General features: G+C 38.8%; 1 protein-coding gene across 2 annotated transcripts in view; it reads right to left on the bottom strand.

Moving 5' to 3' along the window:
- The window catches only part of RCAN2 (regulator of calcineurin 2), an 83,828-nt gene that overhangs the window by 42,603 nt on the left and 21,246 nt on the right, over positions 1–19,979 (bottom strand). The window lies entirely within an intron of this gene.

Here is a 19,979-nt window from a genome sequence, read left to right as displayed (position 1 = left end):
TGTCCCCTGTACACCCACCAACTGAGCAGGCACAGCATAGTAACAGCGCTATTCCATCTCTCACGGCAATGACATCACCACAAAGACTGACATAAGCTAAATCTATTTTTTCAACCCTTTTATCTCTAGGCAGCACAGTGGATCAAATTCAACATGATTATGTGCTAAATCTGAACTCGGACTAAATCAATTCAAGCAGCGTTCACTGTCAACTGAGTCATAGCTGTTGTTTCAGCTGAGTGCTTATGGTGGCAAAAAAAAAAAAAAAAAAAAAAAAAAAAGAAAAGAAAAGAAAAGAGATCGCCTGACACTGAAAGCTCCACTCCGAGTGTAAATTAACCCACCATTTAAAGCCACTAAGCTCAAGGTAACATTTGTTACTTTATTATACTTTAAAATCTACAGCAGAGCGCTAAGAAAAAAAAAACCCTCGAATCAACAAAATCTCAGCAATCTGATTTTAATAGCTTTAAGTCCTCTTTTTTAATAAAGCACACTCTATAACCCCGCACAGGGGATTAGAGAACATCTCGTCCTGTCATCAGCAGTGATCAACATGCTGCAAATTTGGTGCCAGTGCCTCGAATCCACGTTGCACTGTGACTCATCCCCAGGAAGATCAGAGGCATGTCTGTGTGTGATTTGGAAGTCAATACCCCTTCAAAGAACAGAACATGAAAATTTCCTTGAAATTAGGACTTCACACTAGGCAACCTTTACACCGTCCATCCTAAGGGTTAACCCTTCACAATTATAACCATGTTCAGCAAAAGAAACAAGTTTAGACGCTTTATACCTGCTGACTCAGTGATCTGTTTAATCGTTGCAAGTTTTATAATTTTTTTTAATGATAGAAATAAAATATCTACATGTCTGGGACTTCTAAAGTGATGTTTTTCCCAGACTGGCACCATTATTTTTCCTCTACCGTTTCATTCTTGTGATCCATAAAGTACTATTAATTGTTGTAGGCCTAGAATTGGCATTTATGGATATGCCAAATGGATAAGGAGAATTAAATATTTAACTACTGGTATGATCCTAGGAGCAGGTCATGGTTCAGTGTAAGAGACTGCTCTGCTTACCTCCACTTCACTCACAAATAAACTCCTAATTATAATAACATTAGGTGTTAGGAGGAAATTCTTCACTGTCAGAGGGCAGTGACAATAGATGCTGAGACAGATAAGCCAGTATCTCTTATCAGAGCATTCTTTTCCAAATTCTATTAAATAATTTTCCCACTTTTCAACTTGCATTTATAGCAATCTCCCCAGCAGTAATCACAAACTCCAGGACAAGAGATCCAGGACAAAAACACATCCCAGCACTAAATATTTTACAAACCCAGACTATAGAGATAAACAGAAATGGATAGGGCAGCAGAAGGCAGAAAATGAATCAATATTGTTTGTCATGATTATCAATTGCTTTGTGCACTGGTCACTTAATCACTGTCAGGATTTTTCATAAACCACAGGAAACCACTGTTGAGAAAGAATTTGAAGTTAACATTTTTGTGTTTATAAGACCTTTTTTTCATATATTTGAATAGAATATGTATGTGGTAACAGAGAAAAAAAGCCATAAAGGCCTGATTGAAGTTGTTGGCAGACAGCAATGGAAAAATCATGGCATCAGAAAAGTGAGAAGCCTGTGAGTGCTATCAAAGAGCTGGAAAGAAACATTGAAAGCAAAGATGAGTCGTGTGTCTGTGTCTTATGAAAGTTTTAACAGTGATGAAGCAACAGGATGAAAACAAAACAAGCATTTGGGAAAGGAAAAGATCAAGAATCAGATGATGATGGTCTCCAAGGTCCATTAGGGCACCCAGAGTGAGGGTGATGCTGGGCCTGAGTGTGGTTCCACAGCAGTGATAGAAAAAAGATCCTACATTATAGAGCTACACTGGATAGTTCTGGATTTTTTTCCCCTTTCTTCTTCTTTAAAAACTGTCACCTATCAATTTCAATAGCCTTAATCTTTTTATGAAAACTGGCACCTGATGTGCAAACTGACCTGTTCCACTTCATGATTATTCCTGCACTTCCATCATTGCAATTTTTCCACTCCATCTGAATAAAGAAACCTTACTAAGATCATAAATACTTTCATTTCTTGCTTCTTCTTGCCTATTCCAAAGTATAACCTAATTTTTCCCCTTTAAAAAAACCACTGTAGCTCACTAGGGTATTTTAGTGAGCTCTTTACAAAAATAACCTAGTTGGTTTTACCCCCTGAAAACAAAGATTACCTAACAGAAGAACTCTACAAAGCTTTTGAGTACTCCAACTAATATCTTTCAATATATGTCATATTCTGTTTGTTACTGCTCACTTCTCATTTGAAATCAAGACATACTCCTATGTGAATGATTTTTTTCAGGGCACTCCACAATTCCTTATAGTCTCACCTAATGTTAATGAAAAATTTATTTGAATGCTTTAAAATTGGTTAATATTGACTTATTTCTTCAGCTCAGGAGACTTGCTTTAATCCAAATTTAAAGAAAAAACATTTTCTTTTTCTAAAAAAATTCTTAGCTCTATATCTAGATGGTCTTGCTAAATTCAGTTCACCAAACTCCTGAGAAAAAAATGAAACTATGTCTCATGCATATTTTAAAGTATTATATTTAGTAAACAGAAATTGATACAGATACACCTGCACTTCAGCATTGTACTGATACTCATTCAGAAGGTTCTCCAGACCACAAACTGGTAACAATATGTAACTCCACTGCCATCCCTCACCAATTTTACAGGGGGTTTAAGACCATGACCATAAATTCTGAGAACAGAAAGTACAGAGTTTTGAGCAGTTATTCAGAAGCTTCTTAATTTGTTTCAGTGTTTGTCCAGAGTAACAGTTGTGCACGGAATTCAAGGGACACCACTTGCTACGTGTGAATATCTCAGAGGGCTGAATTCAGGAGCAGTTGAGGCTCATTTGTAAAATGAGGCTGAGCATGGAAATGCTGAGTTTTCACAGTTACATGCACAGGCCTCAGAGGCATCAGACAGGTTCTAAAACTCAGAGCAACATTCCAGGTTATTGTTCCTTCACAAGCACCACTAGATTCTGACAATTAACACTTGATAATCAGGTCCTATATTTTCATCAGCTTTTATATTTTTATTTCCTCAACCAGAAGGAAAATAAAAGCCATGTCACTCCAGCCAGGAATCTTGGATTCTGGATCTGTACAGCTCCTGGAACAACAGAGCCTTTACTCCTGTGTGTGGAGTTGTTTTCCTTCTGTAGTTCCTGCTGTGTCTCAGCCTAACACATACGAGCAGCACCACAGTTTGAAGATTTTCAAGCTCAACGCTCAAGCCCTTAAAACAACTGCTGCAAAATCTTGACCCTCCTTTTGCAAGCAAATTACTACTGATTTAGCCTTAGGGAAACATCACAGGCTCTGGACCTCACAGTAACATCAGCCACGTGGTAACCAAAACCAGCAGCTAAATTCAGATCCTTTTTTGCTCTCTGGATGGAGCTTGTGCTTGTTATCACTGGTACTAGAGGGGTTATTCCTGCAGCAGCTCTGCTTGCAGGTGCAAACCTTACTAAGTCAATGTAGAAATCCAGAAAAATAAAAAGGAGGCCTCCATCAATGACCCTTTGAGGGCTGAGTGGAACACTGGGAATGGATTCACATTATGGCTGATTGAAGTGCTTTTAATGATGTGCATCTCTATTGATCTCGTTCAGCCTACTACACAAGTAAACAGCACTTAAACCATGCTCCTACCAAAAGGTAGGAACATACTTTTACAAACATAATCTCATTTTTAATGGAATTATACATGATAAATAATTTCAAAATCACACAAAAATTTAGAAATGCAAGAGACAGCCCTGAAAAAAAAAAATTCAGAAAAAAAAGACAGCTCTTCCAATTTCTTTGTCTGCAGCACAAGGTAAGAAAGGCCAACCACAAGCATCCTTCAGGAGCAAAGTTAGCTCCTTCAAAGAGGTGTTTCACAAGGACATAAAGAAAATAGAACACTGAAGATTGGGCAGCCTTCAGCTCAGACACAGAAAGAATTTTTTTTTTCTCATGACAATGAGCACTGGCTTGTGCTGAGGTCAATTACACCCAAAAGAATGGAACCACCAGACAAATACAGCCAGAAGGACACACCAGCAAACAGAATGGCCACCAAACTGCTTGGAAATATACATTTTAAATAGAATATTTACCCATCATTTGCAGTAAATAAGGAACACTGAACTATCCAACAGCTACAAACCCACTGATGTTCCCATGATGAGTTTGACCCCCAAGGTAAAGTTTCTACAAATCCCAAAGTGGCATCAATTGTAACCAAAAAAAAGGACTCTAGTTCACCCTTTCTCATAATAAATAATCATTCCTATGAAGAATTTTAAAAACACAGAATCTTGACCAGACAAGAAAAGTTTAATTAAACTTAGAATAATCCTAAATCATTACGTTTTTCATACATGCAGAGACTTTTGACCTTAGAAAATGCTTTGTCTGGCTTTGCTTTTAGGAAAGGAAACTTTTCTGTATTTTAAGTGATATTTTGCTTTTCTGTAGGCAATAACTTTCCGTTAGTCACGCTTCTAGGTCTTGGAATCTGAGGGCATCCAAGAAAATAAACCAAATCATCAGCATCATGAAGGATGTCTCCCTCTTTAATAAAGATAATACCAAACAACTCAAAGGGCTGCACATGATGGGAGAACACTTCACTGACTGCATAAACAACTGTGTCAGCCAGGCAGCATCACTCTGCTGTCTCATTTAGCTACACACAAGCTGCAACTGTGAGTCAGAGCTGCTCAATTATTTTAACGTGGCTGTACCATTCATAGTCCTTCGCTTCCAAGTCAATTCAGGGAGGTGTGGAGGGGGTGGAAATCTGTGCGTGTGTCTTCTGTCAACTCAGAATGGTTACAAATCCTTCTCTGTGCCAGATCCATACAGGAAAACAACTGTTATGGTCCCAAATTGCAAAATCCCTCTCCCTGGTAAAATGAACTGCTGCAGTTCAGTAGTCAGGACATCCTTGATTTGTCTGGTGAACCCATGACCACCTACAGAATACATAACACACACATGAATCCCTGGCAACAGAAGAAGATCATAACCCTGCAGAGTAAGCTGAATTTATTTGCAGCCTAGCTACACAGGATCATTGATAAATTGCATAGGTTTCAAATTAAGAGAACTAAACACAGATCCCCCCATGCTGGTATACACATTGCCAGTATAGGCAACAGATCTGGGAATTAATTTCATGGCTCCAGCATGGATAGCTCATGCAATGGGAGATGCCTAAGGGTATCCAAGACACACACACAGGCTTGACAGACCTGATCAAGGACCTCTGGAAGATTCCTCTCCTCTGAACCATCAGCCAGAGGCCCCAAGAGGTTCTTTAAGTTATTTAAATTAGCACTTAGTATTTGGGCAACTGTTCAACACACTCACTGTTCAATGCACTCCATGGACTATTAGAGTGGGATTTTGCTGATCAATCACTTGTTGTGTAGTTTAGGATGGGCTGAATTTCTCTCCAGCCTCTGACTGCTAATGAGATTTCCAGCAACTACAACAGAAACATAACTTAAGCATCTAGCACATTATGCACACATGTATAAACTGATGCTGCAATTTAAGTGCTAATCTTGAACTGAATCCTACACAGGAAGTTATCACTGTGCCTCGATTTCTCCAACAGCAAGACAGGAATGGTGATACCTGTTCTGTCAATGCATCCAGTATTAAAGAGAACATGTAAAACAGATTTTTATGCTGTCTTTAAATTTATAAAAGTGATAATGACCAAAGACTACAAAACAAAATTTAAGGTGAAGTCCTTATATATGTTTATTCATGCAGTACTTGAAAACAGAATTAAAACCAGGTCCTATGAGGATTCTGTACGAGATTCACACACAGAGGATGCCAGGCCAGTGCAGGAAACTCAAATCCCAAGCACCTCCCTCAGTTCCCAGTGGGAAGATGGAGATGCTCAGGGGCTGTCACAAGAATAAGACACTGAAGAAATGGATTCAATTCTTCACTACCTTTAAAGAAGAAAGAACTACCTTTCTGACCTTGGATGAAGAGCATGGTGGAATACACATTCAAAATGTCTCAGAGCTTTGTGTTTTATTTAGATTTTAAGTGTAAACTGGACAGGACAAGGACTCTCCATTACTATTTGTTATTTAATGGATGATGCCAGTTGGAATAGGTCTGTAATGCTCCTGCCTAAAACTGTGATTTGCAGTTATCCACGAGCTCTGTTAACAGCTTCAAAATGTATTTTTAAATCATTTCCATTTACCCTTACTCATCTCAGACTAGCAAGGGTATTTAACATGCCTGTATGTTTTCCTTGTCATTTCAGACGCTTCATCACAGCAAAATGCCCTTGAAAGAAGAGCCTGGAATACCAATGCTCACTGCTGTGAGAGAGACCAACCTTATCTCTCAACTGCAGCTCTGCACAGGACACGCAGGTGAGAGATTTAATGGCTGTGCTGAGAGAAAACAGCATTTACTGCCAAGCCAGCAAAAGCAGCCCAGTTCAAAGGGAGGGGGGGGGGAAAAAAAAGTCCACTGTCAAACAGCATGCAGTCAGACAGTGAATAATGAAGCAATGAATAATAGATTTCTAACGTAATTGCTATTTTATCCTGATATTTTAGGGTGGGATTTATGCTGCTGCAACACTTTAAAACAAATAAGTCTCTTCTGTTAATCCTCAGATTAAACTGCAGACAAAAAAAAAAAGGTGTTGATACTTAAAATTTGTAATATACAAATATTACTTCTTGTCTTCATTACAGATGATACTATTGTCTATTTTGATAAATCCTCTGCTATTATTTTTTTAATTTATGTTCAAAAGACAGATGAAGATTAGATACAATGAGACCTGAAGTCAGGTATAAAGATTCCAATGGCTCTAAAGTGAAATAAGGATACTGTTAAGGAAGGCTTTTTTTCCCCCTAGAGCATGAACATGATGATCAGGAGAAAAAAAATCTGAGCAATTCTAAGATATCAGTGCACTTGTGTTTATAAAATGGATTTATCCTAGTTTCTCCTTACAAGACAGATTTCACAAACAGAAGAAAGAGACCACAATGGGCCATTTAAGTGCCTGTATCTTATTTGAAGACAGATCAGATTACGATTCCCCCTTTTCCTTTCCCTAACACCCACACTTATTTTCCTAACTAGAACTCAAGAAACACTGACGGAGCTCAGGAAAGGACCAGAACAAGTTCCATTCCTACCTTCTGAACTCTCAGTTTATTCAGTATCTCCATATTTCTTATGAAGTGTGACACAGCTCTAGAACTAGAGCTGAACTAGTTCCTTTAGAGGCATTTCATATATGAAGTATCAGTGTGGTTTCAGAAGGTATTTAAAACAGTTCCAAACCATTTAGTTATTCTATATGTGGGTCCAGTCTCTAATAAAAGAGCTTGACATTGCATTGTCAATATTAAATTGACAGTAATTAAATAGCAAATACATTAAAGTACAAGTGAGTGACAGAAAATTGATCTTATTTCAAAGCAACTGATCTATATTTAAACAGTCAGGTTCCTTTTGAAACATGGAGCTTCAAACAACAGACCCAAGTGCATGATATTCCCCAAACCAAAGTATCTGCCAGTAGTAGAACATTTTCATACAAAAATTACAACTCATTCTACTTTTGATAGGAAAGTAGAAAAGGAAAAAAGGTTTAGGAAAGCCAAAGGCAGAAGGGGGAGAACCCAAATATTGGGTCCAACTAACCTACAGCAAGTTTAGTTGTTACTTTAGAATAAGGTGTATTTGTAGGTTGTTTGGTTGGTTTTGGTTTGTTTGTTTTTGTTGGTTTGCTTTTTTTCTTTTACTTTAAGTAATTCAGTTTCAATGAGAAGCCCCTGTCAAAAATAGAAAAACCAGAAATAACTATTTCTGTGAAGTTCTGCAAAGTTTCTTGTTTTCTTAGAAACAAGATTTTCTCATCCTCTACTTTTTTTATTCTTTAATAGCTTCTTATAATCTTCTGGTTGCTTCACACCTACGCAAACCCACCTTATGAACTTGCTTAGCTTTGGGGATATGCTGGTTAATTTTTGGTAGATTTCACATGAAGTGGCTACACACATTTGTGACCTAGAACTGATTCCTAAACCACATCTGCAGCTACTCCAGGTAACTAAGTCAGCCAGGAATACTCTGAGCTTAGTTTTGAGACCCAGTAGCATGCAATAGTCCACATCTGTGCTGCTGTTGTTGGCCATGTTTAAGATCTTTTAGTTGCCTCCAGTTCTAGCCATGCTTCAACAATCAAAAATACTTTCTCTAGAAACTAATGGACCTGTTTAAATATTTTTTTTCAAAAACTGTATTAAAACATTCCAATTTCAAAGGTAAAAAAATCCATATAATCGCTGGATCTCAGAAATTGTAAAGTAAAACTTCTATAAAGTCATAACTTCAGTTCCACAGCAATTGCCTTTGACTTGTGCATGTCCAGACACACAGATGCAGGACCCAATAATCTGGTGTGAGTTGTTTTCTGTAGCCCAGTCCATCTATCACTTTGTCCAAGACAGATTTAAACATCCAAATGAGGGGAGTCTTTAAGAAAAACAATAGTTAAAATTATCTGTTAGTACACAATGACTTTACCTGCTACTCAGTTCTGCATTCCTAATCATGACCACTTGTGCTCCAGTTAATTCCACTCTGAGTTTTGCTCACAACCTTATCACAGCTGCCTTCACCTCATCACCAAGCAATGCATATTTAGCTATGTTTGCATTTTTTCACAAGTCAGCTCATCAAATTATATGAGAATATTTATTGGTGATTTAACTTTAATTTGCTAATTATTTTTGCAATCTGTTAACACAATTTCACGGTAATATTCTATTCTGGTTACATGAATCAATTCACAGAAGTTATGGATATGACTCCAATTAAAAGCTTATCACACAGCTATAGACCACTTAATTTTCTCTTTAGTCACTTAAATTAGAACAATGCAAATAAGCTACGAATGGAGAGTGCCAGCACTGAAGCACTCAAAAATCTCAACCATTAAGAGTTAATCCAATAGCTTCATTTTTTTACAGTGCACAGTACCTTAGTTAAGGGGGAAAAAGTGTCTGACTAAAAAACTCCAGTCCTCTCTACCTTGTGCTCTTTGATGTGAGGTGTTCCATACTAATATTTACCATAAAATATGAATTTGTTTCAACACTTTCTTTTTCCTTGAACAAGCAGAGCTGATTGTCTCAGAAAAACAGAGAAGCTGATTGTTTCCTCACTGTTAAAAAGACAAAAGAGATTTAAGTATTAATTTGCAATTTATTACAAATTTTTAAAGTAGTATCTATGCATTTTAGTCATAAACTGAGATTTTACAGTCAGAACTTCATATTTATCCTTCAGCTTGAGACGGACAAGCAAAATCCTACTTTGATTCACTTGAGATCCCACCAATGCTACAATTTCCTCAGGCCACAGAGATAAATTTAGGCTCAGATATTACGACACAGAGCAAGAGGCACCTTGGCTGTACCACCTGCTCTCTCAAAGGATCATTTGGAACTGCTTTGTTTCATTTCATGGCCCCGGTTTCATCGACTTGTACAAGAAGAAATTCATGCTCCAAACTGTGTGTAACACGGGAAGGTCACAACTGTTTAAATTAGCACTTAAAAGAGTGCTAAAGAGAGTTCTAACATTGGATGATAGCCAGTGATAGCAACTCTTTCTCATGGCAAGGATAAGCCCTGCAGCTGATGCAGTAATTCAGTCTAGGAATGAATCTCAGAGCATCTCAAACATGTTTGTTTTTCTGTGACACACGGAGGCAGCTGAAGACAGTGACAGACCGAGAGACATTCCTTGAAGATAACTGAATTACAACTTGAACAAAGAATAGTGTCTTACCTTTTGGACAGAGCAACTGAAAGAGTTACTATTTCCTGTTCTCTCAATGTCTTGTAAATCTTAAGATGTGATGGCAATGTCTGGGTACCATTTATAAAGTATTTCACACACACCAACAAGGAGGCAAATTTCTGAAGGGACACGGACCAGGCCTTACACAGCGACCAGATTTTTAAAAGAACCGATTTCCCGATAAAACATTTCCTGTATCAAGTTGCAGATTGTCTCAGGGCAGTCTGCTATATGTTAGACTGTACCAAGAGAAGCCCACCGAAGCCTTCAAGGCATCACATTCACTGTAGTGATGGACATAATATATAAAATTTGCACATTAAAAGCCCCTTGCTAAGCACCAGCAGACTCCCATCAGTCTGCCAAGGCTACAAGCCAAGGGAGTTCAGTGGTCACTGACCAGGGCACTCTGCAGCCACAGGGGCTTAAACTGAGCCCACCCCGGCAGCAACACAAACCCTCAGGGACTGAAACCACACTCACTGATAAATACACATATTCTGGCATCCCTAAAGACAGTCCCAACTTGCTGCCTTGTGTCTGTAAAGGTACAAAGGAAAGATGGATGACAGACAGCTTTCTATATTATCATCTACTTTAAGCTTAGAGTTAGCTAGAAAGCTGTAAAATAAATGTTCAAAAGCTACTAAATATCATAGGATCATAGGAGGAACCTTTAAAGGTCATCCAGTCCAACCTCCCTGCAATGAGCAATCTGTTGAATCTTGCCTATTTCAAGGGAAGGGGCATTTTGAAAGTGCATAGATTACAAAAGGTTTTCTGCAAGACAGAGTAGTTGCCAAGTACAAAATCACGCCACAGAGAATCTTCAAGGCACTGCCAGGATTTTTTAAACATCAATTTAAGTCTAGAAAAAATTATTTAAATTTTAATGGCCCACATCTTTGACTTTTCCTCTAATGCCTTTTGAGCCATTCCCCAGTTACAACTGCTGTATTTCAATTTGCTAATTAAATTCTTCCGTTTATCAAGATAAACACAAAATAATTATTTTTGCTGGATTATTTACTACTAGACAAATTTCTGAAGTAAAACATTTATGCAAGCTTAATGCTCAAAACCAACAGCAGTTCCTCTGCCCCTAAAATGTAGGCAGAATTACAGGTTAAGAAGTATTTTAGCAGTACTTCTAGAGGAAAAGGTGATGAAAGGAGTATTTTTTCAAAGCAAAATTTTAAAAGGAAGAAAAGAACCCAGAGGTATTTTTTCTACTGTTTAAAAGTCATTATTCTCAAACAGTGAATGTATAATCCACAGGACAGCTGCATGCTGCAACCAACAGAATATATATTTTAATATGCAATAATTTTCTGTCCATAATTCTTTATATGTAATAATGATGGAGAATTCAGTTGTACAGAATTTGCTTTGTCTGGAATTGAAGTATTACTTCCTTTGGTGAATGGGAAGCCAGAGTCACTGGTATTTACAACATGAATTTGTTAAGTAACAGAACACTGCAGAACTTACATAAATAAAAGTGACCTGAAGTCCATGCAGTTTTAAATTCAAAGGAAAGAACAAACAGATCCCAGACAGAGATTTCAGTCCTCAAAATGGCAGATAACAGAGAAGCAAACCCAAGCTTCTTTCTTTCCACTATCTCAGACCTCCATTTATCAACGTACAGAATCTGCTGCAATCTGGAAAGCCACTCAAAGTGGTTGAACTAGAAAAAGACACTCCTGTGTTCTCTCTACATCCTGTTTTTGTAGAATAAAGTTTTCTAACCATTTAACCTTGTCTCTTAAATTACTTTTGAGACCTCATTATTTGAGTGCTTTCTTATTTTAGTGTGTTGTTTACACATTCTAATAAAAACCACCTGAAAATTTCACCTCAAATCAAAAGCATGGGGTTAGGACAACCTTAAATTTCATCAATCTGGGCTTGTGTCACCAACTCATAAAACCCCATGACTGGACAAACATAAATACAGCTTTCTTAAATACAGGCAGAAATGTGGTAGGCAAGCATAAGCCTGCACAAATTCAACAGATGTTTGGAAGGTGTTCTGAAAGAGATCATTGCACTCCATATACCTAAATGTTAAAATAAAGCAGCAAAAGTTTAAAGTTGGACTTTTTTTGAAGAAAATCTTTAATAGATTTTTGTCTAGTATGGCTTATTTCAGATAAATGAATGGGGGATCACACATAATAAATAATTTCAAACAGAAAATGGCTAATGCAGAGAAGGCAGGTTTGGTGCAGAGCAAAGTGCAGAAGAGGAGAACACTCCCTTCAGTGCCAGCAGCGGAAGTACCAATCCGTGGGAAGGCTGTGAATATCTCCTATTGAATTGTATTATTAGCAGCAATTTTAGCTGTCACATTCCTGACAACCCACGCGTGACCCACGACAACTCACGCAGCAGCAGGTCAGCACTCACAAATCCACCCGTGGTTCGAGGTCTTCAAAGCATGAAAGATCAAGATTGGGACTAAAAGCTGACCAGGACCAACAACCCAGGTAAGTAACATAATTAGCATTTGGAAAAAAGCACTGCATTCCCAGGTTTCAGCAGCAGAATACTTCCAGGTAAAGAAAGACAAGTGATTATGTCACTTCACAACACCTCAGCACAATTTAAAGAGAGAGAGAAAAGATGACGGTGGCATTGGAAGTGAATAACTCCTGTCATTGAAGAACAAGCTCCAAGGTGTCAGTGGGAATGTTAACAGGACAGGATGATTGGCACTGCTGTGGGAAAGAAAAAGGAGTGATTTGAAGGATTTTTAAGTGTGGGAGGGAATAAATGCAGAGCAAAGAAGGCGATAAATTTGAAACGGAAATGAAAAACAGTGGCATGAATACGTAAGAGCGATCGCGTTGGAGAGGGGAAAAAAGAATCCTGAGCACACTCCTATCTCACACCATTTTACATCTCCCAATTCATCAGAATCACAGGCACAGTGATTCACAGGGAAGATGCTTAACAGCGATGCTGAATAATGAAATAGCCTGGGAGAAAGTGTGGGAGTCCCAAGTGCATGGTCAGCTCAGCTCAGCGGCTGTGCTGGTCAATACATTCCTGCAGCCACAGAACCAGGGAAAGAACAGTTCTTGAAGTTTGCTGAGCACAGATAAACTTAGATTGATTATCTGGGCCTGCCACCTGGAACCAGGGCAGAGGTATTTGCGACATACTCAGCATAAAAGAACAAAAAAGGCATCAGAAAAGGAACAAGCGTTTGGTTGAAGTCATTCAGGTTCTTACACTGCCAGCAAAGCACACGTAAGTGAACATTAAACCAGGCCAGCTGGATTTAAGCAGCCAGGTAAGAATTGGGAAGCTGAATCAACTCCAGCTTTTGTGCTGATGACTCAAGTCAGGAGAAAAAAAAAAGGAATGATCCAAGACAACTTAAAGAAGATTCCTACCAGAAGAGCCAATGAAGCACAAACAGTGGGTTATGTCTATCAGTAAAATGGGAATACAGTCTCGAATCCAGATTTAACAGGCTCCCGATGTTATAACCTAAACTAAGAAGTGCTACAAGCTTATTTACTTCCACAGAGTTTGATTTTTATTTGGGTAAAAACTTCAACAAGTGCCAGTCAAAAAAGTGCTCAAGTCTGTGAAATAAAGTCTGTCATAAAATGATTTTAGGGAGTGCTAAATCAGTATAAGCAACTGACCACTTTAAGTGGTCTGCAATGCAAGGGAAAACAGAAACCAGGAGTAGTCTGATACCAGCACATCAACACTCCTGAATGTACCAAGAAAATTCTGCTTTATACAGAGCTTTTATAGGAATGTGTTGCATGAAGTTATGACTTTTTCTAAGGGAAGGAAGATAAGTAAGAATCAGGGAATAGCAGCAGCTGAAGGGCAAGTCTGGAGATCATTTAGTCCAACACTCTGCTCTGTGCAGGGTCAAACCAGAGCAGGTTGCTCAGGGTCATGCTCAGTCAGGATTTTAATATTTCCAAAGTCTTTGTCTAGGCAAACTGTGCTAACACTTGACCACCTAACCATGAAAAGAAGGTTTTATTGTAAATGTTTTTTAATGTTTAAATTAATTTTCCTTTTTTTTTAGTTTGTGTCCAGTATATTTCGTTCCACTGAACACCACTGAGAAGAGTCTGGATTCAGCTTCTTCAGTCTTCTACAGGAGATGTTTACACACAGCACTGGCCATAGCAGCAACCCCAGGGATGCAGCACCAATGCCTGACCTCCAGCTGAATTTGTGCTGATCTCAACCCTTTTATCTCAGCAGCTGAGCCACTTTTCAGTCCTCCTCACTGTCTACTCATCTAGTACCTACTTCAGTAGTTTGTGCATGGGGATGGTACAGGGGACAGTGCCAAGAGGCCTAACATCAGGATAAAGAATATCTACTGCTCTGCCCTCACCCATTGAGGTCATCACTTCACCACAGACCATCATCAGGCTCATCAGGCATGACTTTCCACATGTTTAACATTTCACACTATAATTTAAGGAATGAATCAAACCCTACATTTAACATTTTTCCCCTCTCCCATTATTTGCCTTTCTGTTCCCTCTGCTCTTTATTTTCTCTCTCCACATCTGAAATTCAGCTAAGCACACCCCAGCACAACACATTTGCAGCTGCCTGTTCAGCAGCTTCCCAACACAGACATGAAAAGATCAGAATACAATCCATGGTAATGTGGTAGTCACTCATTATCAAAAATGTATTTTTCTTTTAAAATGTTCAAGAGAGTTTATATGACTTAGGCTCATGCTATAGATGGCCCCAGGAATAAGTTTTAAGTCTCCACAAGCAGGCAAGAAAAATCTCAAGTACCATACATTTCACATACACAACAGTATTTTATAGGTGCAACTATATTTGCATTTAGTTCAGACCAGGATTGTGCTTTTGAAGCAAACCTCCTGACAACCCTCACCTATCACACTTTGTTCCACACCAGTGCTCAGGCTGAGTGTGCAAATTGGATTTCTTGGAACAAAATTGAAGTGGAAGAGGCATTCCAGGCATGCTCAGTCCAGAGAACATAAACTAGGCTAAAACATAGTCTGAAATACCACATCCACACACAAATACAACAGAGCCACTCTGGCAAGATCTCAGTCCAGAGACAGCTTCCTTGAGCAGAGGTTGTCAGAAAGTAAGAACTTCAGCACAAGGTATTTGGCCACTTTGTGGGAGAAAAATAAAAATTAATCAATGCAAGAAAGATAAGGTTGGTGTCAGAATGCTGATCTAATTCCCATTTCTTCCCAGTCACGCAGGAAGGAACACTAAGTATGAGAACTTCTGATTTGTAGTAACAACAATGCACAGAAGGACCAGGAATATGTCCAAATAAAAGTAGGATTTTAAGAGACCTGAAACCACCCCTACTTCACCTATGGCAGGTTATACACAAGGAAACTCTACATTTGCCAATCAGACCAGAAAAAGGCAGACACCAGACTCAATGAATCAGTTCTCTTCAGTAGATGTCAGTCTTCACATAGAAGGATTAAATGTGTTACAAAACCCTAAGAGAAACACAGCACAAAGAAATTACTGACTTTGCTGAATGATCTTCAAAAGTCAAAGAACAAAAGAACAGATGTACCTAAATCCACATTAATTTCCAGGATACTCCAATAAACTGCCATGTAAACGTGTCCTAAAGGCCAGCAGAATAATCTACCTTGGAAGAGATATCTGGAGGTCATCTGGTGAAACCTCCTACTCAAGGCACAGAGACCTTCAACGTCCAATCAGATTGCTCAGGGCCCTGTTCAGTCGATTTCCAAGGATGGAGGTTCCTCAGCCTCCTTTAGCAGCTTGATTCAGTGCTTGTGAAAACTGTTTTTCCCTTGTAAGTTCTGAGGTGGGAAATTTTGACTGGGTTTATTTGCTGCCTTCTCTCCTTTTATGATGCACATGCAAGAAAAGTCTGGCTGTCTCTTCTCTACACTCACTCAGTGGCAGAGGACAATGAGGTCCCTTCAGAGACTTATTCTTCTCCTTTAGGCTGAACAAACCCAGCCCCACACACAGGCTGTCCTCATTATATGCTCCCCTTCAGAGTCCTTGTCTAGCTTGTCTTTTTTTTTTTTTTTTTTTTTTTGTGTGTGTGTGTGTGTGTGTGTACAGAAGCCCAAAACAGGACATGCTATCCCAGATGTTGCTTCACCAGTAATAAAAAGAATCACCTCCTTCAGTTGCTGACTCTGCTCCTGCTGACATAGCACACGATGCAGTTACCTGTGACTGGAGACTGGAATCTGAACATGTTAAAATACAGAAGCCTCACAGTGAGAAAATAGAAATGAAACACAGCTGGAAGCAAATTCACCCCTGTGTGCTGCATCCTCAGAGATAGAAGGGCTACCCTGCAGGGGGCTTTCCATCCAGCAATAAAGTGGCTTCCTGCCCTGCAGGAAATTCAAGGTGTTCTCTGATTCCCTGGGAAGTCCCTTTCCAGTGTCTCTGCAGCTTGTGCTTCTGTCTTACCAAAACTCTGTTGCACTGCAGGTTTCTTCCTCTTCACCTTTCTCCTCCCCTGCTATTTCCTGCTCTGGCAGCCTGCTTTTCCCAGGGCTCAGCTGCTTCCAAGGAAGAAACAACATCTCTTTGGCTGTTCAGCAGCTCAGGTTTCAGGGTCCAGTAGTTCACAGAAGACACACTGAGCTATGTAAATCACTCTCAGACATTAAAAAAAAAATCCCAAACCACAGACACAAGAAATAATACACTAATGCTAAGCATTCAAATATTATGTAAATATCACCTGTTTCTTAAGCACTTTAAAGAGCTTTGACTAAGAGTGACTTATGTAAATCCTGACCCAATGATCTCGTTTGTGAGTTGAGGAAGTATGGGCTGCATAATCAGACTGTTAAAATGAGTTGAGAACTTGCTGAACTGACAGGCTGGAACACTAATTATCAAGTGCCCAAAATCCATTTGACAAAAAATAACAAGTGAATATCACAAGGGTCAGTATCAGGGCACAGACTGCTCACTATCTTCCTAAGCACTCTGGGCAACGAGGCAAATTGCAAATGTGCTGAAAGTGCAAATGACAGTAAAATAGTAAAGAAGGGGCAAAGACTGTTGTTTGAAAAAAAAAAATCACTTGAAGAGTAATACAGATGTCATCTGCCCAGAGAGGCTGTGGAGTTACATGGAGGTTTTCAAGAGCTGATGAAAAAAAAGTCAGAGTTGACCCCAAATAGTGTTGGCAACAGTCCTAAACTTGGACACAGAGGCTGGACCAGATGGCCTCCAGAGATCCTTTCCAACCCATGTCTCTGAGATCCCATGAAGATACAATGCAGGAACTTAATTGCTCAGAACAGCAACAGCAATTTGAGGAACAAACACTCCAGGTGAGGAGAAAGCACACCTTAGTCTGACACATGGATGCACAAAATAAAACACTTCCCATTCTACTTAGGCAAATGGGCACATGTAATCACTGTCAGACTCAAAAATGAGTCTGTTGGTTTCAGATCTTCTCATTACAGGTTTTTAATTATAATGTGCACGAGGAAAAGCAGGGAAGTCTGCTTACTTGTAGACTCAAAAAACCTGAAGTAGAGAGAGAAGTTAAATTCAAAGTCAAATAATACTATGTATTTTCTATTGCCAAGAGCTTAGAGAAGAGTCTCTCTTTTGTATGACAAATTTCTGTTGATTCCTCCTTGACTGCCACTTAAATATCACTATAAGCCCATTTTAAATACCTCACTACATTTACCCAAACTTTCAATTACAATATAACTCACCACAATGGCTTCTGAGCATACAAAGCCATCCTTTACCTAGTTGGCCTATAGGCTCTTCCACCATTGCTAACAGAAATAAGATGTATACAGGGTTGAATTCCAGTTAGGGAAAACTGTTTTGCAAATAAAACAGTAACTCTTGTAGTGATGAGTCGTTTCTCTGCCTACAAAATTTCTTGTGCCCAGTCTGAGTTGCCTAAACTGCTTCAGCAACCTTTTTGTTTGAAATCTGGCAAGCAGACTTCCTACTGCTGTTCTTAAAATTACCTGGCTGTTCTACCAGACCAAGAAAATCACGGTGAGCTTCCAAATCAGAATTATTTTCCTGAAGGCTGCACACACTGCGTGCATATGCACATGCAACGCAGAAAAACAAACAGCAAAAAATTCAACTGGTAGGAAGGTTTATTATCTGCTCTTACATACTCAAAATAGAGAAAAAAGTAATCATCACACTCAGTTCACACAAACATATTATGCTATTTTTTTCCTCCACATAGCAAAACCAGTTTTTGTTATTACTTTAGAGCAGAAAGTTCATAATTAAATGTTTTGGCTTAGGATTCATTGAAAAGTCCAAGTTGCATAAATGACATGATATCACCAAGATTACTAAAGGTATTAGAGGGACATGAGTCATATCTACCTAAAAAAACTGTTCCTGACATCTCTAGTGTTGCATTATTCATTTTGGTTGTGTTTATTCCTCTAGGGTCTAGGACATTGTATTAGGTGCTGTACTAACAAGCATCACAGTCCTAACACACATAAGATAATCAATAACCACATCAAAGAGATCTGAGTCCTTCTGTTCACAAGACTTGAAAATTATATGTTTTTTCCCCCTTATGTTTTATTCATTTAAAGCTACTGATGTATTCAAATATTTCAGGAAGCATTCTCTTCAGTCCATTCATTAACACCTTTTCACATTAAACAGTGATTGTACCCATTAGGCCCCAATTAGCTCTGCTAAGTATTTCTGTGCATATCTGGAGGACATTCCACCTCCCCCATAAAGACAAGAATACCAAAGACTTCTCTCCGCCCCTTAGCAGTCAAGTGGAGAAGGCACAAATGACACATTCTTAAATTAGAAGATTCAAAGATAAAAGTAGAGCTTTTTATCAAGTTATTTTTACCAATAACAGTCTCCTTAGCAAGGCTGTGCTATGAAAAGCACAAGCAGTCAATCTTCTCACTTTGCTCAAAAAACACTGTAAATGTATTTAAATAATTTACTACTACATATTTTAGCTGATCCCATTCATCTAAACCAGGATGAAACTTTATCCATCTTATGCATTACCTTGCTTTCAAATAATCCTATATACTTCAATACGGCTTTGCCAAATAAAACAATAAATATGGATAAACACGGATCAGATTTTAATCATCTTAATGCAACAGTGCTTCTTTACTTCACCAAAAAGAAAAAAAAAAAAAAAAAAGAAAAAGAAAAGAAAAGATAAAAAGATGAGGGGCTCCCTCTAACAGTCAGGCTTAAGTGCCTTAAATCATTCCTGAGATACATTTGCCCTGTACAAGTGCCTGGCTCTATTCAGGTGATCTCTTCTCCCGGGTAAGAAGCAACAGGATGAGTGAAAAGGCCTCAAGTTGCTCCAGAAAAGGTTTGGGTTGGATATTACAGAATGCTTCTTCACTGGAAGGGTTGCCAGGCATTGGAACAGGTTGCCCAGGGAACTGGTGGACTCATCCTCCCTGAAAGTGCCCAAAAGAAAGGTGGATGTGGCATTTGGGGTCATGGATTAGCGGTGCCCAGGGCAATACTGGGTTAATGGCTGGACTCCATGATGGCAGAGGTCTTTCCTACCTTTAATGACTCTTGTGATTCCACTTATCCCAACAACATCCAGCTAGACTAGGTGGAATTGTAATGGAGTCCTGGTCAGGAGAGAAAGATAAACCTGTACACAATTTGGGTCCCAAGTCCTAAACAGACCAATAATCTTTTGGTTATGTTTCCTCTCCACAGCAAAGAGAGCAAAGCTGCTCCATGACTGAGGATTAGCTGGAATCTCACATTATAGTGATGGAGCCCTTGCCAGAACAAGATTTGATTTGCAGCAGCCCATGACAATGGCATTACATATGTCATATTTATTAGGATTGAATTCCTTCTCAGTAGATACTCACCAACATTCAGTTGAGTGACTCAAAGCAATAAATCTATTTTACGTTTTAAAGAAAACTATGACAAGCAAGACAAAAGAGAAGTTGCCTTTAAAATCAATTTACTCAGTGGGCTC

Source organism: Zosterops lateralis (genome assembly GCF_965231275.1).
Source record: "Zosterops lateralis genome assembly, chromosome: 3".
NCBI classification, from domain to species: Eukaryota; Metazoa; Chordata; class Aves; order Passeriformes; family Zosteropidae; genus Zosterops; species Zosterops lateralis.
The sequence above is the reverse complement of the archived record's forward strand: the minus strand, read 5'-3'. Positions and strand labels throughout refer to the sequence as shown.